General features: G+C 33.7%; 1 protein-coding gene across 2 annotated transcripts in view; it reads right to left on the reverse strand.

Moving 5' to 3' along the window:
• The window catches only part of LOC126775947 (hemicentin-1-like), a 229,835-nt gene that overhangs the window by 71,553 nt on the left and 132,614 nt on the right, over positions 1 to 25,668 (reverse strand). The window contains exon 1 of one of the 2 annotated variants that reach the window (XM_050498163.1): positions 10,882 to 10,897. The exons of the other annotated variant lie outside the window; for it this stretch is intronic. The gene's annotated coding sequence lies outside the window, so the exon portion shown is untranslated. Of the gene's footprint in view, positions 1 to 10,881; positions 10,898 to 25,668 lie in introns of those variants that run through there. 2 annotated transcript variants of the gene reach the window in all.

Consider the following 25,668-nt stretch of genomic DNA (forward strand, 5'->3'; position numbering starts at 1 on the left):
GACATCGAGAACCAGCCCGCGTGGACTTAAGAAGGAAGGGGGAAGCAGGAATTAGAGAGAATAATTCCTCAGAGCACTCGCCGTGATACAGTCGATAGAAAGCGCTCAGTGCTGCTATCTCACGACGCAATTGTAAAGGTTCAAGGGTGTTTGTGACCTTTACGTCGCCAATAATGCGTACGGCACGTCGCTGCAACCGGTCCAAGGCCTCAAGTAGGTACTTAGCGGAGCCATCCCAAAGGTGCGAGCAATATTCCACGCAAGACCGTACCTGTGTTTTGTACAGCAGGCACAGTTGTTGTGGCGTGAAAAAGCGCCGCACCTTGTTCAGAACTCCGAGTTTCCGTGAAGCTGTTTTTATAACAGCCTCGATGTAATCCCTTGGACTAAGGTCGCAGCGAACGTCAATCCCCAGCATGGCGATTTTGCTTTGCATCACCAGCGGAGTACCACAGAGGGAGGGAAGAGGGGAAAATGTTGACTTTTTCGCCGTGAGAGCGCATACCTGTGTTTTCTTGGCATTAAACTCAACAAGATTATCAGAGCCCCATTTGGCGATGAGATCTAACGTCCTATCGAGTTCAATGACAAGATTCTCCCGCCTCTCCTCAGTTTCCGCCCGCCCAGCCACTGCGCGTCCGTGGTATCCACCATGCACTGTACTATCATCTGCATAGCAATGTATGTTCCCAAGGGAGAGCATATCATTGATATGCAAAAGAAAGAGTGTGGGAGATAGCACAGATCCCTGGGGGACCCCAGCATTCACTACATAGAATTGTGAAGCGCAACCATCTACTAAAACACGAAGGCTACGCTTGTGTAGGAAGCTGGCAATCCAGGTGCATAGCTGAGCAGGCAGACCATATGCCGGTAGCTTGGAGAGAAGACTTCTGTGCCAGACCCTGTCGAAAGCCTTGGAGATATCGAGGCTGACAGCCAACGATTCTCCATGCTTGTCGATAGCTTCACCCCAGAGGTGTGTTACGTACGCTAGAAGATCACCTGTGGACCGTTTTGGTCGAAACCCGTACTGACGATCATTAATTAGACAGTGATCTTCTAGGTAATGGATCAGTTGGTTGTTTAAAATCCGTTCCATCACCTTACAAAGTACTGAGGTGATAGCTATTGGCCGATAATTTGCCGGGTCAGACCGATCCCCTTTTTTGGGAACCGCTTGCACATTAGCTCTTCTCCAAGCCTCCGGCACACTTCCCGAAGAGAGAGAAAGTTGGAACAGGCGCGTTAACACAGGAGACAGCTCCGCTGCGCACTTCTTCAGCACTATGGCTGGTATTCCATCGGGACCGCTAGCTTTCCGTACATCAAGTGATTGCAGCTCCGCACGCACATCACGTTGCCTGATTTTAATGTCAGGCATCGTATGGCCACATGCAGGTATTGTAGGTGGCAGTGCACTACAATCATCGATGACGGAATTGTCGGCAAAGAGTTTAGCCAGGAGATCAGCTTGCTCTTGCGGACTGTGAGCTAGCGATCCGTCCGGATTTCTGAGCGGTGGCAGCGAAGGTTGGCAGAAATTGTTTTGCACAGACTTGGTCAGACGCCAGAAGCTACGGGAGCCCCTAGGATGCGAAACAAGGTCATGACCAATCTGTACAATGCGCTGTGCATCCGCTCTCGTGTATGCCTTTCTACAGGACTTGGAATTTTTATTATAGTTTGCTTTCAGTGAGTCAATGTTAGATGCCCCGCTAATGCAGCCGTTGATCCACTTGCGATATGCCGCCTGCTTAGCTGATACAGCATCGGCACATTCACGAGTGAACCAACGGTTACGCGTACTCCTACTGACGAGATCTGAGCTAGGAATGTAGTATTCCATTCCCAGCATGATCTCGCCAGCAACAGCAGCGGCACTAGCTGTCGGGTCATTCCCACTGAAGCAACGTTCCTTCCAAGGGACCGACGCATAGTAATCGCGCATACCGTCCCAATCCGCCGACTTATAGTGCCAAACGCGACGTTTGCATACCGCTAGTGGCGGCAGCTTGGCCTGTGGCACTCTGGTAGAAATAAGGCTGTGATCCGAAGAGCCAAGAGGAGCCTGAACCACAACCTTATATTCCACCGGGTGAGAAGTCAGCAGAAGGTCCAGTAGAGAAGGTGTTTGCCCATCAATGTCTGGGATCCTGGTGGGCTGATCAACCAGTTGGGTCAAGTCATGTGTGAGAGCAAAAGCATGAGCAGTCCTTCCAGCATGGTCAGTTTTGAGGGATTTCAACCAGGATTCGTGGTGAGCATTAAAGTCCCCCAAAAACACCAATTCCGCGTTAGGAAATTGCTCTTGCGCAGCATCTGCCACCCGACTAAGATGGTCAAATAGTCGGCTTGTCTCCAAGTCACCATTGTGGGATCTGTAGAGGCACACGTAGACTCGGCTCTGACGAACCAGGTCCACACGTACCACCAACATGGAGAAGGAGGGGTCCTCCAAGCAGCGCAGTCGGTGACAGCAAACATCCGTCCTGACGAACAAGCATACTCCGGCTTTCGCTTTGAAGGATTCTTCAAGCGTGTAGCCGGGATAATTAAGGTAGCTGGTATCGGCAGGACGGAGTATTTGTGTCTCCGTGAGAAACAACATTGCTGGCCGTGCTGTCTCGAGATGGTGGTGGACAGCGTTGAGGTTAGTGTGGAGTCCTCGGATGTTAGAGAACTCGACCTCAAACAGCGAGGGTATGGTGGGGGTGAGCACCGCTGTACGACCGTTATTTCTTTTTTGTTGCGCCATTTGGGAGAAATTAAATGGAAAAGAGACGTGAAGCGAGCGATGTATTGCCACGATAGGGATGGGCAAAGTGTGGAGGCGTGTTTCCCCAAGTGGTTGCCAAAAGGAAAAATACACTGACCCGCCGGACGGAAGGGCCCCCGAACCCCCCCGGAAGTGGCCGCCGGGACCCCACCTACCGGTCACCAACCGGCACGACGGTCCACCCCGAGATTATGCGTGGCCTGGTGGGGCAGCCTCACGAGCTGGTTAGGCACGCTCGGGCCCCTGTACTATGCCACGGGCGGCCAGCGGAACAGCCGTTTCTTCGGGTCTCCCTGACCGGCAGGTCAATACAGTTTCCCCCGGCATTGGTTCAACAGCCGTCTCCAACCGGACCAACACCCATCGCGGCAATACTCGCTCGGGCTCTGGCTGTACGCTGGCTGACCTCGAAACGCGGCTGCAAGCCACTTCACGAGTTTTTCACCATGCGTACGGTGGTAACAAGCCAGGCGGATGTTAGCATCCTACCACCAGATGAGCAGATGGTCGCTCAGATACCCCTTAGTCGCCTCTTACGACACCCATGGGAAAGAGAGGGGCAGTGAAATGTATTCTTTCTCCGTCACTGCACGGATTGTTGATTCGTGAACTCGTTAGCACGGGAATCCATGGTGGGCGTTATGCTCAGGAAACGTTAAAATAAGTAGACTATAATGTTGACTTTTGTTTCTATTTTAATAACAAACACTTCAATTTCATATACAATGAGATATTACACTAATAATTAGCGATTTAGTTTACCAATGGGCTTGCGAATGATCATCGCGTACAATCGCTGTCAACCAGTCCATGATTGGATCGACATTACGTTTGCGACATTACGTTTACGTGACAAACGCAACTCCATTCGGTGTTATTCGCTCTAATAGTAATAATGACGAGCCGGTTGGCGTGGTTGGTAGATACTTGCCTTTCACGCCGATGGTTGTTGGTTCGATTCTCCGATGGTTGTTGGTTCGATTCTCACCCAGGACAGACATTTGTGTGCATGAACATGTCTGTTTGTCCTGAGTTTGGGTGTAACTATCTATATAAGTATGTATTTACAAAAGAAAAGTAGTATATGTAATATATCAGTTGTCTGGTTTCCATAGTACAAGCTCTGCTTAATTTGACATCAGATGGCCGTGTGTGAATAATGTCCCAGGATATTATTATAATAAACTAAACAGAATAATTTGCCAACGATAAAAAAAAATAACAAAATAAATTATAACTCTCAAAATTAACTGATTTTCATTATTATAATGTCATGCGCCGACATATATATAGTAATTAGTAAAGATTAGTCAAATTTAATATAGCAGTTCAAGATCCGTTTGTTTTATATATTATTTGAACTTAATATGCATTTATAAGTAAGTTTTCTCAGTAATTTATATATTGAATAGATATGTACATGTATAAGTAAATTTTTCTATCAAGATGCACTTTCTTCAGCTCTTTGCTCTAAGGAGCACCTCCAAACACTCTTTAATTGTTTCAATTACTGCGCTTAGTAATTAACGACTCCGATAATAACAGGCGACCGCATTTCACTTTAAATATTAAATGTGTACCGTACTTAAAGTTTTCATCACATGTACAAAAGTTTTCTAAGATTTTTGATATAATTTTCTTTTTATATTCAAAAAGAAACCTACTTTATCTAATTTGTTTACAATAAAATCATCTATTATTGAAAATTTTCACTACCAATGCAGTTTAAATTTTTGACAAATATCACTATTTTCACTAGGCTTAGAGCTTTTCCGCCACGCTGCTCCAGTGCGGTCTCATCTATACACACGTAGCAGTTTTTCATCTTACTTTTGCAGCACATAAAGATGTTTATCTTACCTTCGTCACGCAAATTAAAGTCATCAGTGCTTGTCTGTATTTTCGCGATCTTTGCCTGAGATCCACGAATTCAATTCGTCATATTGATAGTTTTATTTGTTTCTGGTAATATTTTATAATACAGATTATTATTTTTTATCCTCGTCTATTTACATGTACTGATGACGGGCTAGTTAAATTTTTGCCCAGAGGACCGGAATTGCGATTAAAATGGGAATTGCTGCTAGCACTCTTGCCACTATTCTACACCGTGTAGATTGATGGTTTGTTCAGCAAATATTTTTAATTTTTATTTGTATACATTATTTATTTATTTATAAAGTTATACTTATGTACATTTTTATAATACTAAAACATTTTATTTAGTAAAATGTTTATTAAATATGTCTATAAAACGAAGGCTTAGTAGAAGAAGCCTTCGTTTTTATTTGATTAACTTTATAGATATATTTTTAATTTAGATGACTATAATTATCCCTGCCGTTCAAAAGTCGTGTAGAAGTCCTCGAACCTGTATAATGCACCTGTCGATGGAATTATAAAAGCATCTTACTATGAAAAGACTCGTCAACGCTCAGAATGAAACTCATTATTACGATATTTTATCTCGACGAGACTTTAAGGTAACTTTCCACCATATATATCGCTAAATATCGCTTAAGTCAGTTGATAGTGAAAATGTTCAAAGAATTTTTGTATACACCTTAAGCTATAAGATGAGCTGTTTCGTAATTGTCACTATAAATATAATTCTTAAATAATAACAATTGTTTTTACATATTATTATGTATATAATGTACCGTGCTGCCTTTGTTTTGCCAAAAGTAGAAGGAAATATAAATAATCCTTCTCATTTTTTCCCATGATGAGCCCGGCAAGTGAATAAAGGATAGACAGTTTATCGATTATTTTTATAGTTTTAAATGAGTATAAGTATCTCACAGGTAAACAAAAGTGAATGTGGTGTAATTTATTTAATTATTACCTTTCAAGTTCGGACCCAGAAGGGTAATTTCTGGAGCAGGAGATTAATGAGCGCGGTAAGGAGTCGCTTCCCACGAACACGTTGAGATGTTTAATTGTTCTCTTGATAAATGTATTCAATTAATACTAGTATGTATTTTTATAATATTTTTTAAGTGTTTGCTTTAGCTCTGGTTGAATACTCAATAAATAAATTGTTTAATACATACATGGGTTATTTTACACTTTTTTTTTAAGTAAAATATAAACAAATTGAATATTTCCCTTTTGTGTACATGACTTTGGTAGAACAAAGGTAAACCAGTATATAGGATTGGATTGGCATGGTAAATAGTCACCGCCGCCATAGACACTGGTGCTGTAAGAAATAATAATCCCTTGTGCCTGTAGCTACACTGGCTCACTTAACCTTCTATCCGGAACACAACAATAATAAGTTTTGTTTAACGGTAGAATATCTGATAAGTGGGTGGTACCTATTCATACGTCAGTGGTACTGTGCTAGACTCGAGAAGAATCGTTGAAAGAAAATAAGCGAGATTTCTTATCTCAAATAAAACGATTAACGTTTGACATTTACATTTTATTATTTTTACCTAACTCTGGTCATCTATTAATTAGTAAAAATTATAATATACATATTTGATACACTTATAATAGCAGGGAAATGGTCAAGTAATTATACGTTACTAGTTGGTATGTTATTAATAATACAATCAAGGTAATCTCTCATACATATAATCATTCATTTTCAAATAATTACCATTCAAACTTATAAAATTATTAAGATTAAATAACATATTCAATATTAATAGTAACGTGAAAGTATTTTTTTATAAACAAATTGAATTAATTGTGTTTTGCAGAATAGATAAACTTAAAAAGCAAAACCTACAAAAATCGAGCCAAACCGTTAGTGCATTTGTTGTAATATGTACGTGTGTTATAATTTACATTATTAGTATATAAGAATTGCTTATATAATATTATACGATTTAAACTTTGATTCTGAAGCGTGATAGAATTGATATAAATAACTACCTTCACGCCGCACAAGTCAATTTACCGGATAAAATATTTAAAAGGAAATTTCGGTTTGCCAAACGGTTAATTTAAAAGTTTGAAACGCTGAAGAAATACTTTATATTTTTTGATACTTTACAAAACATGATTTAGAACGTTTTTAGAACATAGTTTTTTTTTTTTTCGTTTTGTCAGCTTTTACTGAATATCGTTAGAAGGAAGTGAAATCCTGAATATAAATTATTTAACTAAAGCTGTTTGAATAGTGACTGATACTACTTATTATGTTTTTATATTAATATCCAGCTATTTTTTATAATTTTTATTGGATTACATGCGATTTAGTATAAGAATATTATATTTTGGTGCTATTAATTATATATGACGGCGGGATCGACAGCTGAGCGATACTACTGTCTCCATCTTGAGTAGGTGGTACAGGGTCCATTGCATGGGTGGCGAAAATGATAGTGTACATTTTGTATAAGTTTACTTTATTTTCTTATAAACACAACAAACACACTTAAAAGTAAAGCTGGATAAACCGACAGTTTCGTTTAGGAGAAGTGACTTGGTCCGCGTCCGAAATCGTAATTTGCCGTTTTCAATTCCTCACTTTCGAACACAACTCTGTCCACGTGCCGCTTTTACAATAACAAGTGACGTCACGGTGCTTACCCCTTCTCTGGTACTATGATACTCAAATCAGCAACTTAATATTAAATTATATCGCTTTTAAAATTAAAAACATCAGCCATAAAAATACCTAAAGTTGACAATGTACAAATAAAGATAATTTGATTATGTAATGTAACGTAAAATAGAAAACTTAACTGGCTTGTTGAAAAAAACAATCTGAAATTTTTAATTTTTTAGTATAATTTTTCTGTTCAATATAAATAACAAATAATAATAATGATGATGTAAAATACCTCCTTGTGAAAATATTAAAAAAAAACACCTTGTTGTTAAATTAATTTATAAACGGTGACACGTTCAATGTTTTCAATGTTTTATTCAGTGAGGCCTATCTGTCTCTCTATAAAATAGCAAGTTAAAATCTGTTATTTTATTAAATTATGATACATTTCAAAAAGATAAAGACCTAGAAGGAATTCCGTAACCGGATTCATTCAAATTACATGAAACAATATGATAACACAACCAATAGGGCTATTCTGTAAGAGCAAACTCGAAACTCACCGCAGAAATCGGTCGTGAAATGTCAGAAAGTGATATGCGACATTGACAATAATAATTATAACATTTCAATAATACGCTCACCATAACACTATCACCGTAAGTCGGTCGTCAACATTTCACGAATGCGGAATGATGTGAGTTCTTAGAGAATAGCACTGCTGATAAGTAACATTTGTTTGAGGTAACCGTTTTAATAACTTAGTACGATTAGTTATTAATGGATGTCTGTTTTACTAGAGTTTAGTTTTTATCGTGTCGTTTGTATTTACATACTCATACTATCATATCGACTGATCATTATGAATAATGCTCTATCTGACTTAGGGGGAGTGAAACACGTGATCTTCAGCCAATCAATCCACTTTTGCATCTCATTCCATTGGAATATAACGTATTCATTTGCGACTAGTCTGACGATAAACACGAACAGCTGGCCACGTAACCATTTTTTTTAATTTATATATAATTATCGTTTCATACTAAAGTGACACTGAAAGATGCATCAAGATATTAAATATGAAATGAAAAATAAATTTTATAATCGATCGAATGAAATTATAGCAGCAAAAGGACAAAACACACGAATTGATACAAAGGAATCCTATTTTAATATAATACAAGTAGTAAAACAAGCTAAGAGTATAGTGCATAATAAAACGCGTAAAGATTTTATCATTTAATTAACTATGATGTAATTATAGAACGAGAAGAGGAACGTTTGATTGTGCCTATTTCTAGCACGGATTCTGTTAGGTATTACGTATACATATAAGAAGTATTTCAAATACTGCTTGATTCCAACGGTATGAAATAGAACGGGAAGTGAACCAAAAGTATAATATCATAACGAGAAAATTATCGTTACTCATATAAATCAATGTTCGGATTACCAAAATAATAAAGACTGTAGGAACGACTACCCGAATCGTATCCAATGATAAATGTATTTAGATTTATTAGAAATATCGATTCTAGGTGCCGAGTTGATTTAATGAAAAGGCAGTTAATTATAATTAATGCAAAATATATTTTTTTATTAATTTATTTTATTGAAATTCGGCAACTAAAAAGTAAAGAAACCAATGAGTAGTTATCTTGGAAATACTCACATCTTTTGGAGTACCATGCATTCTCCAGAGCGAAAGCGGTCGTGAGTTTTCCGCTAACGTGGTCAAAGAACTATGCAACCACTGGCCACATTTAGAAATGATTCACGGTGAAATGCATTCAGTTTGAAAAACAAGTTTCTAATGAAAACCTCAAGTTAAAACTTGTTGTGCAAAACATGGTAAAATTTTGGCTCAAGAGTAACGATCGGAAGAAGTTGCTTAGTGGTTTCCGTTTCATACAATTATATATAACGAAACCTATGATGCGGGCTTGAACCACAGTCTGCACCAAGCAATGTTTGGCAAAAGATTAAAATAGGTCTTGGGGGGCTTATACCATCGTCTAAATTTTATTCTGGGAAGGATTTAATGTAAATTTAAGAAAAATTAATACAATTAACGGAAATATGGATTCCATAGTTTTAAATGAGGACCACGACAAAGCATAAAAGACCAAAACGAGTCACCTGAATGTGGTTAAATACAAAAATACAGCTCAGCAATAATAGATATATTAAAGGTTGAAGAAATATGTCTTCCGATTGTGATGAAGTCGTAAAAGAAAGTTTAACTCAAAAAGATTCTTTAACTAATGAAACTTATAACATGTTCGATGTTAAGACTGATTCTTTTTCGGTGTCCTCTGAGCATAGTTATTATTTAAAGAATAATTATACAAATCAAGAAGAACTAACTATGTTTCTACCTAAAACATAATAAAATCATTAAAAATGTGTTAAACACATATTATCCCTAATTTCTATTATATCGTAAATGTGTTCTAGTACACTACCTACTTTGTATACTTTTCTTCATAAATATAAGATTAAGCGCGGTCGAGGTCCAGGATTCAGACCTCAGGTCAGGCCGAAAAATGTTAATGGGATTTTCTGTCAAAAAATTCTCAGTAGCAGATTCTGGAAGGTGTAAACGTGTACATGCCCGTGCCACGGAAAGCACGTAAAATCGTTAGTCCTGCGTCTGAACTCTTTCCGGTCGTGTCAGATTTACCGTTACATCGGATTATGGAGGTCCGGGAATAGAGATTGCACCTGTGTTTGCACTTGTATACTATAATATGTCCTGAGTACCTTAAAAATGGCCACCGTGGCTGAAATCGGTTGAGCTATCATCATTAATTAAAGTAATAAATCATTATTATACATACCATACCAATACATAGCTTCTTCATTATTATTATTTGACCCTCTATAAAAAATGAATATAAAATTTATTAGAATACAGCAAAGCTATATAAACTATTATAAATGTCATATTTTCCAAAAATCAAACAATAATACTTATCTAACCTATCCTAAATTACTAAAAAAAGACTAATCTAAATTAAACTAATTGCAATACATTATTTTTTTGGGTGAAAAGATATAATTTTTAATTCAGACTTTCTTTGATGGTGAAGTGTTACAAATAAAGATCGTTGTAATCTGGCTGTACAAGTTTCGATAGTACATTAGCTTATTATATAATATACATAAATCTTAATCTCATATAATTGGTGTCTTGTTAGTTGCGTTGAGTAGTGTTTTTTTTTATAAAAGAAAGCATCCCTGATTTTTTTATGTGCTTATAATTAATCTCGTACGCAGCAGTAAAGATCATAAGGAAACCAGGATATTCTGTCGAATTACATCCGAAATAAATCGCATGTAAATACATCACCACAGATATATCACCACATTAGAGCAGCTTGGTGGGAAAACCACAAACTTCCTCGAAGAGGCCAGCAAAAGGTAATTTACAGGCGATTACTCTACTTTATATTAAGTCAAGTTTCTCAAATCAAAAAGAACATTAATTAAACGATTTTGTTGTGATTTATGAATGTCAACAGAAAATGGATTGCTTTTAGCGACACGCCCACAACTTACCACTATCGATAGAAGTGAAAATTGATTGACTTACTCGTTAGCGACAGCGTTTCACAAACTTCAAAGTTGACCTGAAAATATGAATATTATTAGAATGTACTCGTATAAAATCATATTCATTAGGTTATTTTAACGAGTTAAAAAACTTCTCGGAAACCTCGAGATGTTTCCAGTGCAGCTCTTTACAAGTTTTCAAAGGAATAGATGTATTTTCTATATGACAATTAAGTTTCCTGTCGACTAGAATTTCTAGCGCATATACATTAACCTTTAAGGAAATGTTTTCATACGTTCGTGTTATTTTTAATAACGCAAACTAGTATATTAATAAGAAGTTCGTTTCTTTTAGTATTCAATGACAACATAATAAAATTTAAATAACATAAAATAAAATTTTAAAATAACTAGGTCTGTATAGGTAGGTATAGGTAAGAGGACGAACAAATGGGCCACCAACCTTGGGAACTAAGATGTTATGTCCCTTGTACCTGCAGTTACTTTACTGTTTAGCGGTAGAATATATGGTGGGTGGCTGACGGTGAACCTATCATGGGAGATGGGCTGGTATAAAACCGTACCGCCTAGTAAGTAACGATGAATAGGAATCACCCACTATGTTTTGTTTATTATAATTATTTATTGATAATAATAAATTGTATTGCGTCATAAAAATATAACGAGCCCGTTGATGGGTCAACAACGTATAATCAAAGACACAAAATACGTAAGACTCAAAGTTCAACAATGACCATGATTAATGGTAACCACTTACTACAAGGTCATTCTAATCCGTCTCCTTAATAAGGAAATTGATTATTGTTAGTTGTGGTACTTTTGTTTTATTTTATTTATTTAATATTCACTTTATAATAAAAAGTACACGTATGTACATATATTACTATTATTTATTTATTATATATTATTAAAAGTAATTTTCTTCCAAGACTAAAATTCTTCTATATGTAACGCTTTCGTAAAGAGCCTCCCTGATTTCACCAGCGTCATTTGGAATTCGTTTTACAGTGTGAGGTCTCACAATTTTCCGTGACATTTTTTAATTTGTTGTATCATGAGAAGAAAAAGAGCAAATGTAATCCCTTAATATTTCAAATAAATTTTTCTTCGTAATAGGCGAATAATCTCGATCAATGTTTTTTGCATAAAATTATACACAACAAGGTTAAGTGCAGCGACCAACTTCATAGAATATCCTTAACTGTTCCACGCAAATATTCCTCCCATACACGTGTTACATAACGACAATATCTCATATCGCGAAAACTCGTCTTGGACAGCTAGCTCCGATACGTGCGTGTATGAGCTAAACATAAAGAACTGGCAAAAAATATACATGATATTGACATCTATATGACAGTTTCAATCAAAATAGTGGGTAATGTTTAAAACAGATCTACTTAATGAAATACTTCATATTATATATATGAATATATATATATATATATAGCCTAGATGACCCAGTGGTTAGATCGTGTGAATCTTAACCGATGATCGTGAGTTCAAACCGGGCAAGCACCACTGAATCTTCATGTGCTTAAACTGTGTTTATAATTCATCTCGTGCTTGACGGTGAAGGAAAACGTCGTGAGGAAACCTACATTTGTCACATTTCACTGAAATTCTGCCACATGTATATTCCATCAACTCGAATTGGAGCAGCGTGGTGGCATAAGCTCCAAACCTTCTCCTCAAAAAAAAAAGGAGTGGAGGCCTTAGCACAGCAATGGGACATTCACAGGCTGTTACTGTACTGTATTGTACTGCTGTATATTATAATTCCTGTTTTTGTGTTAAGGGCTAAATTAAGGTCATTATATATTTTTTTAATTGTACATTTCATTTTTAATATTATAAATCATGTTCACAAGATGATTTTATGAATGTCATGTCCACTTATAATTGATGTACATTTCAGAAATTATTTGTATGTATATGCTGTGTGTGTATTGTGTAGTATGTATATTGTTAGTGTGATTATTAAATAAATAAATTATAGATATAAAGTGTATAACCATAAATGTTTTCATAAATGTAATTAATAGTTTGTATGTGATTTCCGAAAAAAAACTATTGTTAGTCTTATAATAATATTTTATAATTGATATTAATATTAATATTTTTACTTCATTTTAGTCAGCTTTAAATTTGCTGTCAGAACATATAAAGAATCGATCACTTTTAAGACTTAATACAAATATCGGTTATTTTAATAATATGATAAAAATATGTGTTGTTTCTTTGTTTTTATCTGGCAGTGTAAATACGGAATCTGGAGTTTGTTAATAACTTTGTATGTATGACACTTCCAATAAACGAAAAATTAAGTTTTATTTATTATGAAAATAAGGTGGAATATCCAATTGGTGTGTCTTAATGAAGAGAAAAAAATATATATTAAAAAATAAGTTACACTGCTTATTTAATTGATAGGTCAAACCAGTGACCCTTTGTTACCAGGGCCACGCTTAACTTAATACTATTCTAAAGGATCGTCGTGAGACAGAGGTTAAAAAAGTTAGAGAATATAAAATCGCTGCAGGCTCTGTCGTCTCGAAACGGTATGTTCCGTTTATTCTAAGGGCATATTGAACACGACCTAAGTGCCTCAGTTGGTGACTTCGAAATATTTTGTTTTAAGTATAGGTAGGCGGACTAGCATATGGGCCACCTAATGGTAGGTGGTCACCAACGCCCATAGACATTGGCATTGTAAGAAATGTTAACCATCGCTTATAGCGTCAATGCGCCACCAACCTTGGGAACTAAGATGTCGTGTCCCTTGTGCCTGTTATTACACTGGCTCACTCACCCTTCAAACCGGTTCAGACAATACCAAGTACTGCTGTTTTGCGGTAGAATATCTGATGAGTGGGTGGGACCTACCCAGACGAGCTTGCACAAAACCCTACCACCCGTAAATTTTGTTTATTTCTTAAAGAGACTCCAATCCCATAAATGTTCAACGGCTTGTGTGTGACCTAAGGCCCCCTTTTTATTATGAACAATATGGTTTTATAATATAAAATAGAGTTAGAGATTACATGCTAAAGATTAAATTATATTATGACACACCTGGTGGTCAATTTTTAAATCCTCTCCACACTTGATAGTATAAAACCAAATATACTGAAATTTATATAAAAATACCATACTGGAGGATTCTGGTTCTAGCAGAGTAGAATAGAGCAAACCCATCTCTGTGGGTTTTAATAACAGCTTAAAGACCCAACTCAGAGATTTTTTGTTAAGTACATCTATCAATACCTTTGAGCATTTAAGCGCCTCAACCTAAAGAAGGGTTGGCTTAAGGTAGGCTGGAAACCTCAGAAATGTTTTTTCATGCGTTAATTAATAATTAATATAATTTTGCATATTATTTCGTATAATTATATTATTTTTGAAACTAAACGATATTCCAGTCATAAAAAATTATGTTAATTATAAAAGTTTCCTTACACGATAGCATTACGGATGAAGTTCTCATCCGTAATTCTATCGTGTATTGAAACTGTTTTATTTTCCCAAAAATAGGTATCCGATTTCATCCTAACCTTGGAGCTGGAATGAAAACAAAGTGGGTATGTTCACAGTTGCGTCACAATATGCTTACATCAATATTATGTACACATACATTCGTATATACAATTCTTATCACCTTTTTAAAAGAAACAATCACAATCATTGTCGCTACACGAGAAGTAAGGGTATGTTTATAGCATTATTTTTTTTTAATAAGTTTGCCTGGAGGATGTCGTTATAAGTGATGAGGCCACATTTGCATACTAATGATCTACCCATTCTTTTATATACTGTTTGTAAATTTTGTGCAATAAAGAGTTAATAAGTAAATAAATTATAAATTCAAATCAAATGTGTGAAAAACTCATTGATAAATATGGTACTTATTACTCGGTAAAAGACTATAAAATATAAGGTCCTCCAGAGTTAGTGAAATGTGTAACATTAAGCTTTACACATTTTTTAAATATAAAAAACACAGTAGAAAAGAATATAGATAGAGAGAGTTTTATGTTCAACGTGCAATTTAAATTGATTTAATAAAAGTCTATTATACTTCAAATTTTGTTGATTTCATTACAAATTTATATATTCAAATATTTTATTGAACAACAAATGTTGTTAAATTAAAGTCGAACTTTATGTATCCGCTGTAAGTTAATAAAGAATATCTTAAATAACAAAACGTACATAAGTTAGAAAAAGTGAATTTTAACCGATTATTACGGGAAAATACCTGCACGTGTAGAATAAAAATCTTCCACATTGCATTCATAAGTAAAATACATATTGTTATATATAGCCAATATAGCCCAGAGGTTAGAAAACGTTAATTTTAATAATGATTACTGGAATAAACCTATATGTGTTGGATAAAAATCTGCCAGATTTATTCATACTGGAGCAGTTTCTTGGCATAAGCTCGAAATACTTCCTCAAAAGAAAATGAGGTCTTAGCCCAGCAGTACGATGATACAACATGATTTAATAAGTAATTAATTAAACATTTCTTAATACTGTATAATTTTGAATGGACCATGCAGTAAGACTTAAGACTTCATAATTAAATATTACACGCTGTGGAATAAAGCTACGTCATCAACAAATGCTCGAGTCATTTCTTCGGAAAGAAATACATATAAATTGATATAAACCGAGAAGGTATGTGTGTATTTTTTATTCTTCTTGTTAAAGTTTTTTTATTTTGTCTTAAATTGTCAATAGCTTCAACATTTACCTTTGATATTTATGTGATAATAACAGACTATTTTCAATTTGTATCACGACAAGAAAAACACCAAAAACAAAATTTCAATCTTTTACTATTTTACTTTCGTTCGATATTTCCAAAACGATCAACGGAAGGTGAAAAATTCATATGACCTAAATTGAAAACCATAAAAAAGCAACGGAAATTGTCGTTGAGAATCGAGTTTTCACAAAAAATACAAAAATAATTTATTTCTTTTTTTAAAAAGATGGAGAAAGCTCGGCTGCGTTTTGAAATGTATGTAATGACTGGACTAAAATAAAAAATTGTCACCTTAGCACATGTTTGCTCTTAAAACAATTTATGTACTTGATTGACGAAACTTGCCAAAACAAATGGATTTTTTTCCATATTTACCGTATATATATAGGTACCACCCACTCATCAGATATTCTACCGCAAAACAGCAATACTTGATATTGTTGTGTTCCGGTTTGAAGGGTGAGTGAGCCAGTGTAATTACAGGCACAAGGGACATAAAATCTTAGTTCCCAAGGTTGGTGGCGCATTGGATATGTAAGCGATGGTTGACATTTCTTACAATGCCAATGTCTAAGAGCATTGGCGACCACTTACCATCAGGTGGCCCATATGCTCGTCCGCCTTCCTATTCTATAAAAAAAAAAAAAAAATATATATTATGAAGAATTGCAAAAGTTACCAAAACAGAATCTGCCATTTATACCAGAGGAAGCGCGCACAATGACGATCATAATTCGTATCATCGAAATTTGAAAGTCCTAATACCACTGATGTCTTGACCTTTCCATAACAAACACTGATTTCAAAATGCAACCTCAATATTGGAGGCAAAAACACTTGAACTACTGCATATTGTGCGTATCGAGTGCCAACTGTTTGTTAACAATATTTGTTTCGCTTTGATTTACCAATTTTGCGCAATTGAGTAGTTTTGCTGTGAAATTAATTAAAAATCCGGTAAAATTCAATTAAAGTGATTAAATAATTGGAGTAAAAAAAAGTATCAAATGATTAAATTTCATAAATCATTATTATCACAATTAAAAATAAGTTTATAAATTAAACTCAACTAAGGAAAAAAACCTTGCAAAATAGGTCCTACCAGCAATTTAATATTTATTATCTACAAAGTAGACAACTTACATATACTTTTCAATTTAATGATGATAATAATGATGATGATGATAACCGATTTCTGTCTTTAAATATAAAATACAATAAGCTATTATAGTTTGCCTTTATTTATTTAGTAACGTTTGTGTTTAAAAAAAAAACACATTTATATTCCTACTCTGCGTTTATTATGATCTCATTTAAAAATATGGCTGGTCCTATAATCCCTAATGCCTGGCGAACCCTAGGTACCAAACGATTATTAAAAAGCATTATTTGGCTATAACTTAAACTGCCTTTAATAATACTGCCTGTTTAATAAAGCATAAATCCGAACGGACTAAGATTTAAAACTTGGAGCCATAGTAACTTTTGTTCAGCTCAAAAATATGTATTTTTATCCAACGATACATGTAGCTATGGTAGGACCAAAATTTAATTCCTCTGTATAAATATAAATAATATTTTATAAAAAAAAAAAAAACTATAATTTGTCATCATTATCTTTTCTTTCTTCTATGATGAAGCCTATATTTGAGGGAACTTTGACAAATAAATGAGGACATAGGACAGATAAAATCTTTGATGATTAATATACTACGTAATATCAATATAGTATGTAGTAGTACACCGTCCACGCGGCGTACTTTATAATAATGGGCTATCATATTATGGATTTAATAAAATCTAACGAGTAGATTACATACTGACAATATTTATTTCCATATTTCGAATTCGAATGCAAATAAATAAATAATATATGCGTAGTGAAATATTTCTGATGACAAAAAGTTTTTACTTTAATGTCATTCTATCACGCATACTAAGTTTCACGTGCTGCTTTTTATTATAATAAATTAATAATTTAGTTTGCTCAAATTAATAATTTTTTTTGTTATTTAACGATAAATTTATATTTTTTATTTCTATTATTAATTGATAAAAAGATTTTACTTTGCTACTGGCATTAAAAATATTAGTTATCAGAAAAAAAGATTATTAAAATCTTTGCTTCGAATATGTTACTGTGATTAAATTAAATATTTTATTATACAAAAGTCTAAAATCGTACAAGAAAAGGTCAAACAGAGCTCAATGTATTATATTTTAGAAAGATGTATCTATGCTGACGCCATATAGTGTTCATCCCACATCTAATAGGATAACAAACAACTGTGAAGTTTCCGTTAGATTTGATTCTGTGGTTTATTTTTATTTTGTATAGTTAAATAGCAGTAAAATAACATCAATATTCTCTCTAACGGCTCACTGTGAGTGATTTACAAATCGTTTTTCCGGGTACAACAATAACGGTCATTTTAATTATTATTCCATATGGAACCTAACAAACGTAGCAACAAGCGTCTTAAATGTTGAATGTTTGCACAGAACAGGTAAAGGAAAAAATCTTAAAGCCATTGATTCGTTCTGTCTCTAAAATACATAAAACGGTATGGAACCATCGGTGCGCAAAAGAATACCTAGTGTGCCTAAAAAAGTATACAATAAACGTCAATGAATCAAGACGCTGGAACACGTAATGGGATGTGTAGTCATCACGGATACTCGTTGTAAAATAAATACATCGAATCCCACTCGATAAAAGAATTTAGCAATAATAATAGAATTAGGCGGATTAGTCACTTTAAAAATATTATAATGTTATTTTAAAAGATTGACGGATATTGATTGTCGTGGCTTCCCGAAGTTGCTTCATATAATGAACATTAATGGTGCTTATAAATAACTATGACTTCAAGGTTTAGTTTGATGTAATTGGTTAATACCTATATCTCATAACAATTCATATATTTTTTGAAGATGAGTAAATCAATTAGCTGACTTTCTATGGCGTACTTGCATCATATGGTCATTTTTTTTATATGCCCCGAGATGGCAAATGACTCTACTCCACCTGATGGTAAGTGGTAGTAGAGTCCAAACGCGACGATAATAATAATATCCTGGGACATTTTTCACACACGGCCATCTGATCCCAAATTAAGCTTGTACAAAGCTTGTGCTATGGAAACCAGACAACTGATACTACATATACTATTTTTCTTTTGTAAATACATACTTATATAAATAATTACACCCAGACTCAGGACAAACAGACATGTTCATGCACACAAATATCTGTCCTGGGTGGGAATCGAACCCACAATCTTCGGCGTGAAAGGCAAGCATCAACCATTTGATGCTGTTATGCCAGAAAATATAGGCAACTGTCAATTATAAATGAAAAAAACAAAGATTTATAGATTTTTGTAGAATATTAAACAGAAATATAATAATATTATAAATATTATATTCACTTTACCGGATTTAAGTCCGCGGCTAAGATCTACGTGTTTTATTTACTTTTTATTTTATTTTATCTCGTAGTCTACACTGACGTGTTGTCCGTGCGATTTTGTATTTTCCTATCAATTGAGAGTTTGTAGTTTGACGTGTCTGCGTGTTGTTTTTTCCGGACAGCATCACAATCAAAATTTTTAAATGGCATTTTTTTGGGTTTTTACGTTGTGTCAGTTGTATTTCTTGTTGTTGTCAATTGAACTTAGTGAGATTTTGGATTCGGAAGCTTGTATCTATTGGGGCTTATAGTCTGCAACTAACAGTAACTTTTTTGTTTTGATCTGCTTTTTAATCATGATCTTGTACGAAACGATCATTTAATCACTAGAACTAAAAACGAAAGAGTAACGACCGAATCTAAATGGTTTGTCACGTTCATGGTTGTGCTGTACCGTTTCCGTTGACCTTGAGAAACCTTTTACGTTTTTTTGATTTTACGTTGTCTCTCTCTTTATTTCAATATAGATAAATGTTGAGTGCGACACTTTATTTTATTCAACAATAATATGAAAAACACACACACTGTCGCCTTCACCCGTTGTTCTTTTATTAATATGTTATTCGTACCGCTATATGCTTTTCAAAATGAAAGTATTAAGTATACATAGATATTTTATTAAAAAAAAACATCATAGTCGTATATTAAAAACATGTCTTATGAATATATCTTAGTCAAAATCAGCTTTATTTAAATCTGATATAATCAAGAAGTAACGAAACATTAGAAGGATCTAAAACCATTTACAAAGTATATATGTATATGCTATTTAAAAAATGGTAAAAGAAATATACATAATTTATAATAAATTTAATTTTAATTTTTATATAATAAATTTAATTTCGTCTATAAATTAAAAAAAAGACTAGGCTTTATAAGTGATGTCTTTGCTATCTACTCCTGTTATGAGATAATCCTAGTCGTTATAGTACGATACACACGGATTAGAAGTGACTTGTTATTTTAATAAATACCATCAATCACATTTGACAGCTGACCTCAACAACATCTGACGGTGTTAGCCCCATTACATGATTTTACATCAATTTTCTCAGAACAATGAGCATTAATTCTATTATTGTTATTGCTTCTGACATTTGTCTTAGGAACAATTTAAGCGAATAGCGAATATTGCCACCTAGCGATGTAAGAGACACCTCGCTTCCCCACTCCTAACACAAGCCTTACGCCTAATTGGATGGGTAAATAAGAATTTTTTTATATATATTATTATAGCGATAAGGCATTATTAGATAAATTAGTTTTCTAGACTAACTACTTTGTAACTTATATAGAGTACGCTAATATCTATAGAAACTACAAAGTATTCGAAGTGTCAAATCAAATCAAAGATTGATTACATGAATACAGTATAAAAAATAAAATGTACAAAGGAAGATAATGGATATCACTTTTATTCAAATTCAAATCATCCGTCCAATTCCGCAATCAAGCAATTGTCACTTTGGATTCGAAAGAACATATATTTTTTATCAGTCTAGAAATTGGTTAATCTTATGTAGGAAAAGATTATTGTCAAAATATTGACGTAGTTTACAATACATTGTCGAAATTAAAGTGAATTTATTTATTTTTGTGTTCTACTAAGAAATTGTAACAATTAGTTAATTTAGTAGCAATCTGTTACCCTAACAAAATATGCCAGGGTAAAAAGTTACAAGAACTTCTTAGTTTATTACAAGTTTGTGTAAGAAAAAAAGTGTGTAGGAATAGCACAGTTGGCTAACAATTCTATTAGTAGTCAAAACACCAAGTAGGAGCTTAGCCAATTGAAGTTAAACAAACGCTTAAATAGAAATGGGAATTCCCTTCTATTTTCCCCTCCATTAAGCGTAAAACCTGCACCAGAAGTTGGTTCGACAATGGAATCACGATCGAACACGTGACTTTCGCATCACCATTCGCCCATTCAGCCCTAATACCATTACACTATTGAAACTACGAGTATAAATTTATATGCTAACGGTAAAATATATAGGTATGCATAGCATTTCACAGAATATCTAGTCACGCGACACGTACAATTAGTTATTCTCAGAAATATCTAGTTAAGTTTAACTACTACTGTAAACGTATCAGGCTGCGTTACATATATAAATGTAGATGTAAAACGTTGTATTTACTTTTAACGATTTCAAAATTCGATAAATGAAAAATATAATTTAATTAATTTCCCAAAAATAATCGAACACTTAAATGGATTTTTGTTTTATATATTAAAATCATCGAAATAATTAATTTTTAGTTGAAAATTGATGTTTGATTTCCACGAAATTTGAGGTGATGCCGAGATATGTTTGCTTACTTAACACTCCACGTCCTACTTTTGTTATGTTCTTATCAAAATGGGTATAGTCGCAATATGAAAGATTAAAAAATAATATTCTATTAATAAACAAATGCATTCGTTTAAACTATTGCATAGTTATTGCATAATTATATACTCTACTAGGTGTAAATCAATAAAATAATATTTCATACTGAACCTAGTTTATTTGTTATGTAAGCAATTGATTAATATAACGACTGGCTATACAAGTCTGACTAAATCAGTGTGTTACATTTAAATGCAAGATTTTTGAATATTTGACTAAACAATAGGAATTTATGTTGATGCCTGGTATTAAACATTACCCAAAAATTGACAGTTCTAGCCAGGTATCGTAATTATACAGCAGTAGGAAATTTGAAGGCTGTTAATTATTGAGAGCAATTACAAAAGAAAAGTAGTATATCAGTTGCTTTATTTCCATAGTACAAGCTCTGCTTAGTTTGAGATCAGATGACCGTGCGTGAATAATGTCCCAGATTATATAAAAAAGACTATTTTTTTACTATTTTTTTATTCCCAATAACCTCGGGTAGGTTAAACTTATCATTAGGTAGCAAAATTCCTTTTCACTATCAATAAATAAAGAAAATTGAATCTAGTACTACTTAGGGGTTGGATTAAAAATAAAGTACCCTTCATCCCCGCAATAAAACGTGTTATCTCTTCCTAGTTAAACGTGGAGAGAATGATAAAAATTTTATATAGAGTGAATATTTCTTTCGTCTTGAAAGAATTTTCAACGAGACGGCATCTTAATTTAAAACTAGATTGTTATCTTTTACGAGACTTCGAAAAATCCTTTGGGATAAAAGCCGTGTAAGCGAGCAACGACCAATTTGTTCTAATAATAAGTTTTATTTTCTAAAATAATATACGTTTGATATAAATGTAAGACGTTCTAACTAAAATTTTTGCAATTTTTTTTCGAAGTAAGAAAAACTACCGCTCAATTCATCAATTAAAGTGTATATTTTTGTATGTATAGCTTTGTGCTATTAAATAAATGACAACTCTTCACACAACACTATATTGGAAATCTGTTAAGTACTAGTAATATGTAATCCAGATTTTGCCATCTACAACCACGCTATCTTAAACCACGACCAAATGTCAAATTTTGTCGATTTAAATGGAAAACAGTAATTTTAATAAACATGCAAATATATAGTTTCGCAAATTATTTTAATGTTACAAATGCCGCTCTAAAAAGACACCTATAAACATTTTTGATTTGTCATTTTACAAAATAAGTTAAACATAAAACTACCATCTTTAAAATGTAGATTCCACTGGTAAACCGGTCAAAGTAACTAGGCAGTAGTTATCTTTTATAATAATGAATTGAAATGATGAATTCTAGGAATTAAAGAATATAAATAATTATTAATATTTAACGTTATTTTACCAAATCGTTATAAATTTTACATTTTGTTAATATCACAATCACGCCCCAACATATATTCTAATTAAAAACATAGTATAAGTCAACTTCGATTATATATATATTTTTTAAATAAAGTACGCCTCCGAAGCTAACGCATATCAACCATTAAACTCTTTGTATCTAAACTCTATGTATTTGTAACGAGAAAATAAGCGTCAACAAAATACTTTAGTTCTATATTTTTAACCGAAACACTAACGAACACATCCTTGTCTTATTATTAACTCACTGCCTGACTTACTTTCCGCGTCTTAAGGCTCTTGAGCCGTGGAAACGGAGTCACGTTAAAGCAACGCTGTGCAAACAACAGCAGTTATGATTGAGAAATAAAATAACAAACAATTCACTATTAAAACTTAATACCTATTTATTATTTATTTCCGTGACTTCACTCATACGTTTAAACGCTTTATTATATTAAGTTTACTTCGATAAAATACATTTGATTAATTTCGAGACAATTTTATTATTTAAATAAATTCAAAAAATATCCCCATTTTGGGATCATTGACTTTACTGGATAAATATTTTGGGCCTGTAATATCTATTTATACGATAAACAATAACCATTTTGAGTTAATTTTTGATTTCATCATTTCATTTTATTGAAAAGAAGTTCTTAATATTTTACCGACCACAAGTAACCCTGAACAGAAAACAAAACCGCGAAGTTCATAACTGTAAACTAAATAACTGAACATACGAGTATAGTTAATAAATATATAGACCTCCTTTTTGCTTCAAAAATCTATTTTAGTTAATACGTACTAAAAAAACTGTAATTTTGTTTTATTGATATATAACATTAGGTAATTATTGTGACATGTATGGTCATAATGGCCTTATTACATACCATTTTAATATATAAATACGGAATAGTCTAGTGGCTTGATGTAAGGCCAATATAAAGTTATTGGGTTTTTCTGTCAGAAAATTCTCAGTAGCATCTCGAAGTCTGGTAGTTGGAAGTGTGTATTTTTATTTCCCGTGCTTCGGAAAACACGTAAAGCCGTTGTTCCTGCGCCTGAACTCTTTTCGGTCGTGTCGGATTGCCGTCCCATCGGGTTTTGAGAGTGAGGGAAGAGAGAGTACACCTGTGTTTGTGCACATACTTGTGCAATATAATATCTCCTGCGCAGTTGGCTAATCTCTCTTGAAATTAGCCGCCGTGGCCGAAATTGGTCTGGAGGATTATTATTATTACTTTTCTTTTTACTCTCATTAGGCCATTCGATATTTATACACGTATGTATATCCATATCAAAAGGTCCTGCTTTCATATTCGAATTCAGATATAATATATTTTAAGGAACTAGAGTTTTCACAAGAAATTCGTAGTAACAGACCTGAATCAAAAATATTTTTTTCTTATTATCTTTATGAATGTATAAATGGTTAAGAAGCCGAGATGGCCTAGAAGCCTGGCCTATTGGGTAGAACGCGTGAATCTTAACCGATGATCGTAGGTTCAAGTCCGGGTAAGCACCACTGAATTTTTTTGTGCTTAATTTGTGTTTATAATTCATCTCGTGCTTCACGGTGAAGAAAAACATCATGACGAAACCTGCATGTGTCTAATTTTATTGAAATTCTGCCACTTGTGTATTCTACCAACCCGCATTGGAGTAGCGTGGTGGAATAAGCTCCAAGCCTTCTCCTCAAAAGGGAGAGGAGGCCTTAGCCCAGCAGTGGGATATTAACAGGCTGTTACTGTACTGTACTATGTATAAATGGTGAATTTTAGTAGGTAATGCTTGAATCAACATTTATCTAATCGAGTCGAAACCTGTGCAATCAACATACACTATCACAAATCACAATGGATAATTTTAGTCAAGAAAACGGGTCTAATAAAACTGTCAGTTCTACCTGTCACTGCTATCCCATACATATTGTTAATTCAACCGAGAACTGACGGCGTTCAGTCGCTTTTGTCAAAACGAGAATTATGATCTCTTTAAATTGAATAGCAAATATAAATAAAAATTACATTTACAGAAGTCGTATTAATGGCATCGCAGGTGAATAACATAAAATTATAAATCGTGAACGACACGACTTAAAATTTTTATTCGAAATGTTTCCTTAGGATACTTATATGATTCTGTACTGATTGAACGTCGGCTTGGATAACTATTTAAATTGAAATTTATACAAAGTTAGTTTTAATGTAGTTTGAATAGAATGATAGAACTCCAAAATATTCATCTATCAACCATCTTCATAGATAACTGACAAAACCATTATTATATTTAGGCGAATTAAGGGATGTTTGATATTTCTTGCAATGCCGAAGTCTGTATGGTAGTGATCACTTACCTAAGACCTGACCGTCAACAATTTGTATATATACCTTTTTATATTGATACCTGCTACGTTTTATATTATCACCTGCTAATATTTACATAAACTAATGGACATACAGAATGTTAACCATCACAAACATTCCTGTATATTTCCTATTCAACACAAATAACAAAATTATGCATGTGATTATGTTGGTGTACATTGCATGCGGTTATTATAAGGCTATGAATTTGTAATACTCTGCATTATTTATTTTTTTATTTAGTTATTTCTCACTTATTGCGCTAAGGATAAGTTAATGCAAAATTTGAATCATTATACAACAACGATATTATAAATAATATAAATATATATTTTTTAATTTGATATCTGTGGAAAAAATAAACTTTAAATATAAACGATAGAATATTTGAATGTAATATTGTAAGTTTTAATTTTTATTCGCCTGAGATATTC

Source organism: Nymphalis io, chromosome 19, assembly GCF_905147045.1.
Source record: "Nymphalis io chromosome 19, ilAglIoxx1.1, whole genome shotgun sequence".
Classification (NCBI taxonomy): domain Eukaryota; kingdom Metazoa; phylum Arthropoda; class Insecta; order Lepidoptera; family Nymphalidae; genus Nymphalis; species Nymphalis io.